Source organism: Phyllobates terribilis, unplaced genomic scaffold (genome assembly GCF_046119375.1).
Source record: "Phyllobates terribilis strain yellow unplaced genomic scaffold, ASM4611937v1 Scaffold_4__5_contigs__length_816908805, whole genome shotgun sequence".
In the NCBI taxonomy this organism is placed as follows: Eukaryota; Metazoa; Chordata; class Amphibia; order Anura; family Dendrobatidae; genus Phyllobates; species Phyllobates terribilis.
Window position 1 is genome coordinate 748,774,599 of NW_027362764.1, and position 11,939 is coordinate 748,786,537.

Genomic DNA, 11,939 nt, shown 5'->3' on the forward strand with positions numbered 1-11,939 from the left:
TGCACAAACGGTTAGAAACCGACTTTGAGGGCCCGACGTCCACAGATGGGGTTTGTGCTCACAGCCCAACACCATGCAAGACGCTTTGCATTTGCCACAGAACACCAGGATTGGCAAAGTCGCCACTGGCACCCTGTGCTCTTCACAGATGAAAGCAGGTTCACACTGAGCACATGTGACAGAGTCTGACGATGCCGTGGAGAGCGATCTGCTGCCTGCAACATCCTTCAGCATGACTGGTTTGGCAGTGGGTCAGTAATGGTGTGAGGTGGCATTTCTTTGGAGGGCCGCACAGCCCTCCATGTGCTCGCCAGAGGTGGCCTGACTGCCATTAGGTACCGAGATGAGATCCTCAGACCCCTTGTGAGACCATATGCTGGTGCGGTTGGCCCTGGGTTCCTCCTAATGCAGGACAATGCCAGACCTCATGTGGCTGGAGTGTGTCAGCAGTTCCTGCAAGATGAAGGCATTGAAGCTATGGACTGGCCCGCCCGTTCCCCAGTTCTGAATCCGATTGAGCACATCTGGGACATCATGTCTCGCTCCATCCACCAGCATCACGTTGCACCACAGACTGTCCAGGAGTTGGCGGATGCTTTAGTCCAGGTCTGGGAGGAGATCCCACAGGAGACCATCCGCACCCTCATCAGAAGCATGCCCAGGCGTTGTAGGGAGGTCAACAGGCACGTAGAGGCCACACACAATACTCAGCCTCATTTTGACTTGTTTTAAGGACATTACATCAAAGTTGGATCAGCCTGTAGTGTGTTTTTCAACTTTAATTTTGGGGGTGACTCCAAATCCAGGCCTCCATTGGTTAATAAATTTTATTTCCATTGATGATTTTTGTGTGATTTTTTTGTCAGCACATTCAACTTTGTGCAGAACAAAGTATTCAATGAGAATATTTCATTCATTCAGATCTAGGATGTGTTATTTGAGTGTTCCCTTTATTTTTTTGAGCAGTGTAGTATACAGATAGATGAAATGAGAAATCAATGGATCATCGATAGTTAGCTAGTTGTTATACTGACCTCTGCAAACTTTTAAAGTTATATTCCTTTGTACTAGTCAAATAAAAGTTATATTTTAGGGTCTTTAAGTTGGGGTTTTTGTTGCCTTTGGTAAATAGTGTTTACAACTGTTCTTCGGCACTCCCATAAGAATGAATGGAGCGCCAGTGCAAAGATCGTTTTCCACTCCATCCACACTGGGCTCTTGAGTCCTGGTTATCGGAATAGCAGGGAAAACCAGCAGTTGGACCACTAAGTGATCATGAAGTCATCTATCCCATGGACAGGGGATAACCTCTAAATGTAATCATTTGTCACCTCCAGGGTGCTTTTTACCTTTCGTTGCCACTGGATCCATCTTCCAAGAGTTTTAATGCTGTCGGTCAGGCATGCTCAGATGTACTTAATGACCCTGCGTAATAAAACATACCCCAGACCCTCTCATAGCCATGACAGCCATATTGTAGGACAGCAATGTTATGCAAATGTGGCACCCCAGGGGTCTGGTTTCCACAGTAACAGCAATGTTATGTCTGAGAGCAGGTGGGAGGTCTCTTGGTCAGGAATCCTATGCATGCCACACCTCCTGCCCAGTCCTGGGAGGGGAAGAACTTCCCCTATATAAACCTGGGGCTGAGGCAGGGTTAGTGAGTAGAGAAGAAGTAGAGACAGAGAAAAGAAGCAAATATAGGAACAGAACATCAGGAGCTCTGTGGGAGCAGTGTTACAAGGAGTCAGGGGCTGGCAGCTGTAGAGCTCGCCCTGACTGAGAAGCTATCACCGGACCCGGAGTCCGAGGCTGTGGGGACTAACTCCTACCCAGCAGCAGAATCCGTCAGGCAGGGGATTCCAGGTCCTCTGGCCAAGAAACCCGAAGGCACGGTCACACGCATGGGACCAGCACCGCCGTCGTGGAGTGGAAGCTACTAGAAGGCCCCGAGTCACCGGCCATACGGGTGAGCACCACACGGTACACTCAGGGACGTGGGCTACTTATACCCGCTTCTAGCAAGGTAGCCAGAAGAGTATCGTTAGTTTGGGAGGCCTACAACTCCGCCTGGCCAGGGGAGATCCCATCTGCTCAAGGACTGACCAGGCCCCAATCGCTAGCCAGTACTCCGGGAGGGTCTATCGTTGTCACCAGTAAAGACCCTGAACTACACCGTACCGTCTCTGAGTGATTCCTGCTACCCCCATCATCCACGTCGGCTGCCCTGAGGCCATACCCCTCCCGTTGTGGGTTATACTATCACGCTGCACAATCCTACCACCGGCCTCAGCGGTCTGCCCTGCAGCAGCAGCTCCTTAGCTGTACTCAACGGGTGGCGTAGTCGTCCAACATCTACCGCTAATACAGCGCCACTTAGTCTGACTCCCTGGGCACGGACCGGATCACCGCCACGAGACTACAACCCTCAAGAGATCCGGCTCCGGGTAAGCTCCCGCATGCACAACGCAGCGCGACACAGGCCCAGGGGCGCGTCAACTTTTGGCGTAGTCGGCAGGATTTCGTGCCCGCAACCACCGGGTACTGCGTGCCTGAAAAAGACTGTTCAAACTTACCAGTGGTGAAGATTCCCGCCATCCGGCGCCATCTTCTACATTCTTCCCGCCATCCGCGAAGTTTTCCCGCCATCCGGCGCCATCTTCGGCCTTCTTCCCGCGATCCGTGGAGGTTTCCCGCCATTGGACGCCATCTTGAGGACGCCGCGCGGGAAGAAGAGGGGCGTGGACTCCGAAAGCGCGTGAGAACTGAAGCCCCGCCTCACGTCCGGACGTTGCGTAAGGTCCTGGAAGGAGCCCAGCAGACGCCGACGTCACAGGAGCGCGACGGAAGGTCCTCAACCCTGACGATCCACTGCGGAGCCGCGGCCTACGGAAGAGGATCATCGCAAGGTAGGCCACGGTCCACTAGGGGGGAGAAGGATGTCGGATACGGAGGAGAGCTTCACCGCTTCAACCCCCGCCAGCGCCACCGCTGTTGCGGTCATGCCTTTCACCATGCCCTATATCCCGGGTGCAGCCTGGCTACCCCAGTACTCAGGGGAATCGCATACCCTGCATGACTTTAGAGAAAAGCTGGATAGCCTCTTCCAGGTGTACCCCCTTACAGAAGTGCAAAAAGTGAGCATCCTGGTGGCCCAATTAACCGGGGCAGCCCAAAGGGAGGTAAAGTCCTGGCCACCTGGGGGGAGGACTGTCGCAGGGATACTGGCCCGGCTGAGGGACACCTTTGATACCCGCACCTCAGCCGAGATCAAGCTCAGATTCTACGGGTGCAAACAGCGGGCACATGAGAGTATAAGGGACTATGCATTAAACCTACAAGAAGCCCTGAGAGCCATTAAGCAGACCGACCCTGACGGCGTGGGAGACGAGGACAGGCTGTTGACTGAACAATTTATAGATGGTTTATATTGCAATGCCCACCGAACCCAGTTGCGGGCAATGGCCTTACAGGACCCTCATCTGGGATTTGCACAGTTCAAGGACAGAGCCATGTGCTCCGAGAACCGGCACCAGGTGGCGTTGTGACCCACAGACGCCCCACTACCACTTACCACCAGGAGGCGGCGCCCTTGTCGGCAGGGCCTGTGGGAGCTGATGCGCAGGCTTTGAGCAATGACCCGGCTCCAGACCTGCACCATCAGGTCCAAGAGCTAGCTAAAAGCGTTGCTGCGCTAACCCGAACTGTGCAGTCTTTACAGGTTTCTACTCCAGGGAAGATCCAGCTGGCATCCGGACCGGAGGACATCCCGTGGCGTCGACCAAGGAGGACCCCACCGGCCAGAGGAAGACCCAGCGACCGATACAACGAGGACGGACGACCCATCTGCCGCCGCTGTAATCAACCCGGACATATGGCAAGGTACTGTCCTTTAAACTGGCACAACCTAGGGTAGAGGGCCAACCCCTAGGAAAAAGATCATCAGGCCCATCGAACTGGCGCGACAAATATGTGGGAGGACGTCCAGTCTTGCCTGTGGTACTGGATGGCATTCCTATGAGTGCCCTACTGGACACCGGGTCACAGGTCACCACCATCCCGTACGTGCTCTTCAAGCAGTACTGGAATGACTCGGATATTACCCGCTACCCTGACGACGACTTGAGTATCATCGCCAGCAATGGTCAGCCCGTGCCACAGATCGGATTTAAAGAGGTGACCATTAAAATTGGTAGAGTTGAACTGGCAGCACAGGGACTGATCATTGTAGAAATTGACAAACACGAGAGTCACCCAAAGATAACTCTAGGAACTAATGTAATTGAAAATTGTCTTGCAGAGGTGATTTTCCTTTTACAGCAGGTTGCCAAGAACGCCAGCTCCGGCAAGCAGCGAGTGCTCCAAAAAGAGATCCGGGCACTGATGCGACGGCAACAGGTGGAACTCTCCGGCGGTGAGATTGGTAGCGTGAGAATGTGTGACCCTTTCCCTATTGCCATGCCCCCAAAAAGTGAAATGATGATTTGGTGCCGGGCAGCTATTGGTCTGAGAGGTAGAGATTACCAGGCAATGGTAGAACCAGTTTACTCAGACAGTAGGCCCACCATCTTGACAGCACGGGGGGTGGTTAATGTACGCCATGGGAGGGTGCCCGTTCGCATAATCAATATCGGGAAGAGGGAAGTATACCTGCCCCGGTATGCCACGCTAGCCAAATTATATACCATTAACCAAAATGCTATACAATCTGTGGAACCCTTGCCTCCATCTCACCCGGAGGAAGGTAACGGCTCTAAGAAAACAATGGAGGACTGGTGTCAGCAACTACATTTGGGTACTGACTCCACTCCCTCACACCAGAAACAGGGAGTCTATCGGGTGGTTCAAGAGTACGAGAGAGTGTTTAGTAAACACCCGTTAGACTTCGGGCGAGTCAAGGGGGTAGAACACCACATCCCCACGGGAGACCATCCTCCCATAAAAGAGAGGTATCGACCCGTACCCCCTGCACACTACCAACACGCCAAGGGGATGCTTAGAGACATGAAGGAGGCTGGGGTGATCAGGGATAGCTGTAGCCCCTGGGCAGCTCCACTAGTCTTAGTCAAAAAGAAAGACAACACCATGAGGATGTGTGTAGATTACCGGAAAATCAACCGTATCACACACAAGGATGCGTACCCCTTACCAAGGATAGAGGAGTCTTTGGCTGCTTTAAGATCTGCTAACTTCTTCTCTACCTTGGATCTCACTAGTGGGTACTGGCAGGTTCCTGTAGCAGAGGCGGACCGGGAGAAGACCGCATTCACCACCCCGATGGGACTTAGCGAGTTTACCTGCATGCCGTTCGGACTCTGCAACGCACCAGGAACCTTCCAACGATTAATGGAGTGCTGTCTGGGCCACAGAAACTTCGAGACGGTCCTGTTGTACCTGGACGATGTCATCGTATATTCTAAGACTTATGAGGACCACCTGAAACACCTGGCGGAAGTGTTCGAAGCTCTGGCAAGCTACGGCCTAAAGGTGAAACCCTCCAAGTGTCACCTCCTGAAATCAAAGGTGCAGTACCTGGGACACGTGGTGAGCGCTGACGGAGTGGCTCCCGACCCTGATAAGATCACCGCAATTAAGGAATGGCCAAGTCCCTCCAGTGTAAAGGAAGTGCGGCAGTTCCTCGGGTTGGTAGGCTACTACCGCAGGTTCATCCCCGGTTTCACCAAAAAGGCAGCTCCTATGCAGGACCTCCTGATAGGCCAGTCCCGGAAGGCCAAGAACCAGAAGCCGCCCTTCAGATGGGAGAAGTTGGAAGAAGAGTCCTTCCGCCAGCTGAAGATGGCCCTCACGGGGGATGAAATCCTGGCGTACCCGGATTACAGCCAGCCCTTTATCCTCTACACCGACGCAAGTAACATCGGGCTAGGAGCCGTGCTGTCCCAGATCCAGCAGGGGAAAGAGCGAGTAATCGCTTACGCCAGCCGAAAACTGCGACCCACCGAAAGAAACCCTGAGAATTACAGCTCATTTAAGCTAGAGTTCCTGGCAGTGGTGTGGGCAGTCACCGAACGCTTTAAGCACTACCTCGCTTCTTCCCGGTTCGTCGTGTACACGGATAACAACCCGTTGACACACCTGGACACGGCAAGACTCGGTGCCCTAGAGCAGAGATGGATGGCCCGCCTGTCCAACTACGAGTTCACCATCAAATACCGGGCAGGACGCTCCAATACCAACGCGGACGCCCTGTCCAGGATGCCAAACCTACCGGACGTAGGAGAAGATCCAGAGGGACTGGAAGAAGTCGAACTCCCCGCGTTTCACCGTCATGGGACTATCCAGTATTCCCATCGGGTAAGGAGTAAGCAAGGTGCTACGCTTAACCCCTTACCTCACTACAACTGGGCGGAAACGCAAGACAGTGACCCTGCCGTCCTGCTGGTGAAGGAGATGCTGACTCAGCCAGAGGCTCGCCTTGACCCAGACGCTCCGGAGGAAGCCAAGCAACTGTGGGCAGAAAAGAGTAGACTGTTCCTTTACAAGGGGAAGTTGTGCCGCAGGATGGTTAACTCCCGGACGCATGAACTAATCTGGCAAGTAGTGGTGCCACGACGAGACGCAGCCATGGTGATGGAGGCATACCACGATGGAGCTGGGCATTTCGGATGGAAGAAGCTGGAGTTCCTGCTGCGCGGGCGGTTCCATTGGGTAGGCATGAGGGGAACCATCGAGAGGTGGTGCAGAGACTGTGGCCCGTGCAACCTGAGGAGGAAGGACCGTGCCAGCCAGAAGACTCCCCTGCAGTCCATCGTCACCCGGCAGCCGTTGGAACTGGTAGCCTTGGATCATGTAAAACTGACCCCAAGCAGAAGTGGCTACGTCTACGCGTTAACCATCGTGGATTATTACTCCCGGTTCTTGGTTGTCGTCCCCGTCAAGGACTTAACGGCTCAAACAGCAGCTAGAGCCTTCCAGCAGCACTTCTGCCGTCCACACGGATACCCGGACCAAGTGCTGACGGACCAGGGACCTGCCTTTGAAGCGGAGGTCTTCCAGGAATTCTGCAATCTGTATGGCTGCCGGAAGATAAGGACGACACCCTATCATCTGCAAACTAATGGACTTTGTGAGAAAATGAACCAGGTGGTAATGGATCTTCTGAAAACGTTGCCCCTGGAAGAACGCAGTCTGTGGCCTGAGAAGCTGCCCGATCTGGTGGACCTATACAACCACATCCCGGTAGGTTCCACCAACTGTACCCCGGCTTACCTAATGAGGGCGAGACCTGGTAAGTTACCTGTTGACCTGGAAATGGGAGTCCTGACACCCGAGGACACTTCACCAGAAGCAGACTGGGACACAGAGAGGCAGCAGCAGTACCGGAAAGTACAGGAGAGCGTGGAGCGAAGTCTCTGTCAGGCTAGGGAGAGACAAGAGAAAACTTACAACCAGTATGCTCCCGCTGTTCCCCTGGTGCCCGGAGAGCAGGTCTTGAAGAGGAAAAGACGGCTCCACAAGTTGGACGACCAGTGGGAAAAGGACCCGTACACCGTACTGCCCTCAAGCCACAAGAACCCGAAGGTCTGTACTATCAGTAAAGACGGAGGGGAGACCACAGCCATTGTATCCCGGGATCACCTGAAGAAGTGTCCTGAACAGCTACGGAACCCTGAAGAGGAACAAGAAGACCATCGACCCGTAGAGGAAAGGGAAGATATGGTTAGTACTGTGCTCGGAGACTTCCCTCGGTCTTGGACTCAAGTCAATGGTGCAGTTGTGGTACCCGTACTCACCTTCCTCCAACCAGCATCCTAAGCACCTACGGAGCAACAGGTAGAGCTGGAAGAACAGCCGGTCCAGGAGGCAGAAGACCCCACACCAGCAGACCAGGAGGATCAACCCTCTGCTTGCAGTGAGCCTGCCATATCCCTAGTGAGCCAAAGGGCCCGTAGACCGCTGCCAAGTTTACCCTTAACAGCTCCTACACCCTGTAGTTCAGGGCCAGACAGTCAGCTCCGTAGGGCCACTAGAGGCCAGTTACCCGCACGTTGGAGGATTTGAAGTGTATAAATTGTTTTATTTGTGGTTACCTGTTTTTCTTGTTGCTTGTGTATAATTATGTGTTTCTAGTTGTTTATAGGAGTCTTTGGTGGATTTACCGGGAATCCTGTGTACATAGTTGGAGCGTAACCCAGGACGGACTAAAGACTGTTAAGGACTCGGGGCAGGACAGACCCCTACCTGGTTACGTCTCCCTGTTTTGGTGAAATGGACACCTTGCTTTCTTCAAAGACTGCACCCGGTTACGGACATGCCGTGACCACCTTTATGTGTTTCTTTATTGTATTGTTATTGTTATATCTTGTTATGTTTTTCTAAAATATGTTTAGTCCCGGAGTACTAAATTTCACTAAGGGGGAATGTGGCACCCCAGGGGTCTGGTTTCCACAGTAACAGCAATGTTATGTCTGAGAGCAGGTGGGAGGTCTCTTGGTCAGGAATCCTATGCATGCCACACCTCCTGCCCAGTCATGGGAGGGGAAGAACTTCCCCTATATAAACCTGGGGCTGAGGCAGGGTTAGTGAGTAGAGAAGAAGTAGAGACAGAGAAAAGAAGCAAATATAGGAACAGAACATCAGGAGCTCTGTGGGAGCAGTGTTACAAGGAGTCAGGGGCTGGCAGCTGCAGAGCTCGCCCTGACTGAGAAGCTATCACCGGACCCGGAGTCCGAGGCTGTGGGGACTAACTCCTACCCAGCAGCAGAATCCGTCAGGCAGGGGATTCCAGGTCCTCTGGCCAAGAAACCCGAAGGCACGGTCACACGCATGGGACCAGCACCGCCGTCGTGGAGCGGAAGCTACTAGAAGGCCCCGAGTCACCGGCCATACGGGTGAGCACCACACGGTACACTCAGGGACGTGGGCTACTTATACCCGCTTCTAGCAAGGTAGCCAGAAGAGTATCGTTAGTTTGGGAGGCCTACAACTCCGCCTGGCCAGGGGAGATCCCATCTGCTCAAGGACTGACCAGGCCCCAATCGCTAGCCAGTACTCCGGGAGGGTCTATCGTTGTCACCAGTAAAGACCCTGAACTACACCGTACCGTCTCTGAGTGATTCCTGCTACCCCCATCATCCACGTCGGCTGCCCTGAGGCCATACCCCTCCCGTTGGGGGTTATACTATCACGCTGCACAATCCTACCACCGGCCTCAGCGGTCTGCCCTGCAGCAGCAGCTCCTTAGCTGTACTCAACGGGTGGCGTAGTCGTCCAACATCTACCGCTAATACAGCGCCACTTAGTCTGACTCCCTGGGCACGGACCGGATCACCGCCACGAGACTACAACCCTCAAGAGATCCGGCTCCGGGTAAGCTCCCGCATGCGCAACGCAGCGCGACACAGGCCCAGGGGCGCGTCACATGCATCGGAGAGCCTGCACATGCTCTCAAGATCCCAAAGAACAAACGCTGATATGAGGAGATTGTAAATAGAATTGAACATTGGTCAAATAGCAGATCACAGTCACTACATTCATAGCGATCAATGGTCACCTCATCCATAGAAAAAAAAAATTGCCCATGTTGAGATTTATCGGGAAGCACCTAGGAGAGCATAGGGAGGGTCTTTCAACACTGAGAAGCAGGGTGCGGCTGGGAAAGATAGTCTTATCTTGCCGCTACCCAGTTTTTTACACGTTTTAATGAAGATCTAATAAATTAAGTTTGTATTCATCCATGTATAATTTTTGTCTCTTTCTTTTTTTATTATTTCGCTGGAGCTGGCTATTACTAAATATAGGGTAAAATGGCATTATTTTCCAATAAAGACTTCCAACTTACTTTCTTTGCCATCCCTAAGGAAGTCTGGAGTCCAGGTACGAATGTGAAAATAAAAGATATTCCACATGATCTTATCAAAAGCTTAATTCTTTTGTACAATTTAAATAATTCCAGGATTGGTAAAAGTAGAAACAGAAGAACAAGTATTAACTGGTAAAAGTAGATATGAGCGAATCAAGCAAAAAATATGCGTTTTTTTTTTTTCCCCCTCAGGAAATTCAATTTACGAATAAGTTATTCTCTACTAATATAATGTTCCTTTACCGAACCCAGAGCTTAATAAATGTAATATGTAGAAAAAAAATCTGTATACTCTCCTCACCGTCACCCATCTGGTCCTCAACGCATCTTATGATACCCGCTGCTCTCGCTGAAACCTGCGGTAGGGTTCTGCGTGAGCGCATGAAAGGTCCTGACGTACGGGATGACCACGCTTGCATGCACAGAACCATTCTGGGCCTCAGTCCCGTCTCCGTGTGAGAGGCCCGGGTTTTTTTTTTCGCACTACCGGCGTTTTATCAGAAGATGAAACGCAGAGTATTTTTTTCATTTTTCAACCTTTCGATGGCCCTTTAGAGTGCAGAAAAATGTAATTTTGCTGAATCCGTGCTGAAGCAAATTACTAACAATCCACATTTTGAACTAGTATTTTCAAGCAGCAAAAGTCTTATTGCTACCATAATGCTTGTGTAGACACCTGATGCTACTGCAGATGTGAACCATCAGAAGTTTGAACTCTTCTTACGCAGTGAAGAGGATATCGCCTACGGACTGGAGGAAGACTTACCGTAAATGGAAGCGTATATCATATATGGGTGTCAGAACAAGGTGTTGGGGTTCCAGCAAAGGGGTAAAATGAAGTACAGGATTAGATCATAAGCCATTTGTGATGTTATAGACCAGATTCTAAAATTATGGATATTCGCCACATGACATAGTTGGAGAAGGTTCTTTTTAAATGGGTTATTCTAAGATATAAATGTTGGATAATTGGTTATGAAATACAAATGTATTAATATTTGCAAATATCTATTATTTACTTATGGTATTTTTTTTTTATATAGCACCATCATATTCCACAGCATTTTCCAGATATTGTCATTGCTGTCCCCATTGGGGCTCACAATTTACATTCCCTATCAGTATGTCTTTGGAGTGTGGTAGGAAACTGGAGAACCCGGAGTAAACTCATGCAAATATGGGAAGAACATACAAACACCTTGCAGATGTTGTCCTTGGTGGGATTTGTACCCAGGGCTCCAGCACTACAAAGCTAACCAATGAGCCACCGGGCTGCCAAATACCTTGCTTTTTAAAAAAATAAATAAACTTAGTTTTCACCTCTACTAAAACACCATCTCTAGCCTTTGAGGTTCTGCTATAGTCCCTGGACTTGTAGTAGGATTGAACTTGAGAGAAGTGCAGATTGAATCTGTCTATCTTTTCCTCCTCACAGGTGCCCTCACTGCTCAGTCCAAGCATTTGCTGAAGCACTTGTGTGCACTGTTGTATCTGGTTGTATTTCCCCGAGAAGTGAGAGTTTGCATTATCTCTACAGGGGCTGATCACACTTGCTTTTAGCAATTGCATACAGCGCTGATAATCAATTCCCCTGAGCTGTGAGGAGTCACTTAGACATTCTGTCCAGTCTTATTGCTCAGGATTTAAATACCTGTAGCATGTACTGATGACTAGCGCTGGAAATATGGTCAGCTTCGGTAGTGAGAGCAGGCAGAACACAGGTGACCTCTCACTGCTCAGTAAAGCAGAATATCAGCTCAGCATATGAGCAGTGCCTGGATGTTTCGGATGGTCTCACTGCTCAGGATGAGCAGGGACTGAAGCACCTGCTATAAGTACCTATAGTCTGTGCTGTTTGGCTGACTGACATACAGGTGCTTCTCACAAAATTAGAATATCTTCAAAAATCGAATTTATTTCAGTTCTTCAATACAAAAAGTGAAACTCCTCTATAGAGTCATTACAAACAGAGTTATCTATTTCAAGTGTTTACTTCTATTAATGTTGATGATTATGGCTTACAGCCAATGAAAACACAAAAGTCATTATCTCAGTAAATTAGAATAATTAACAAAAAACACCGGCAAAGGCTTCTTAAGTGTTTAAAAAGGTCCCTTAG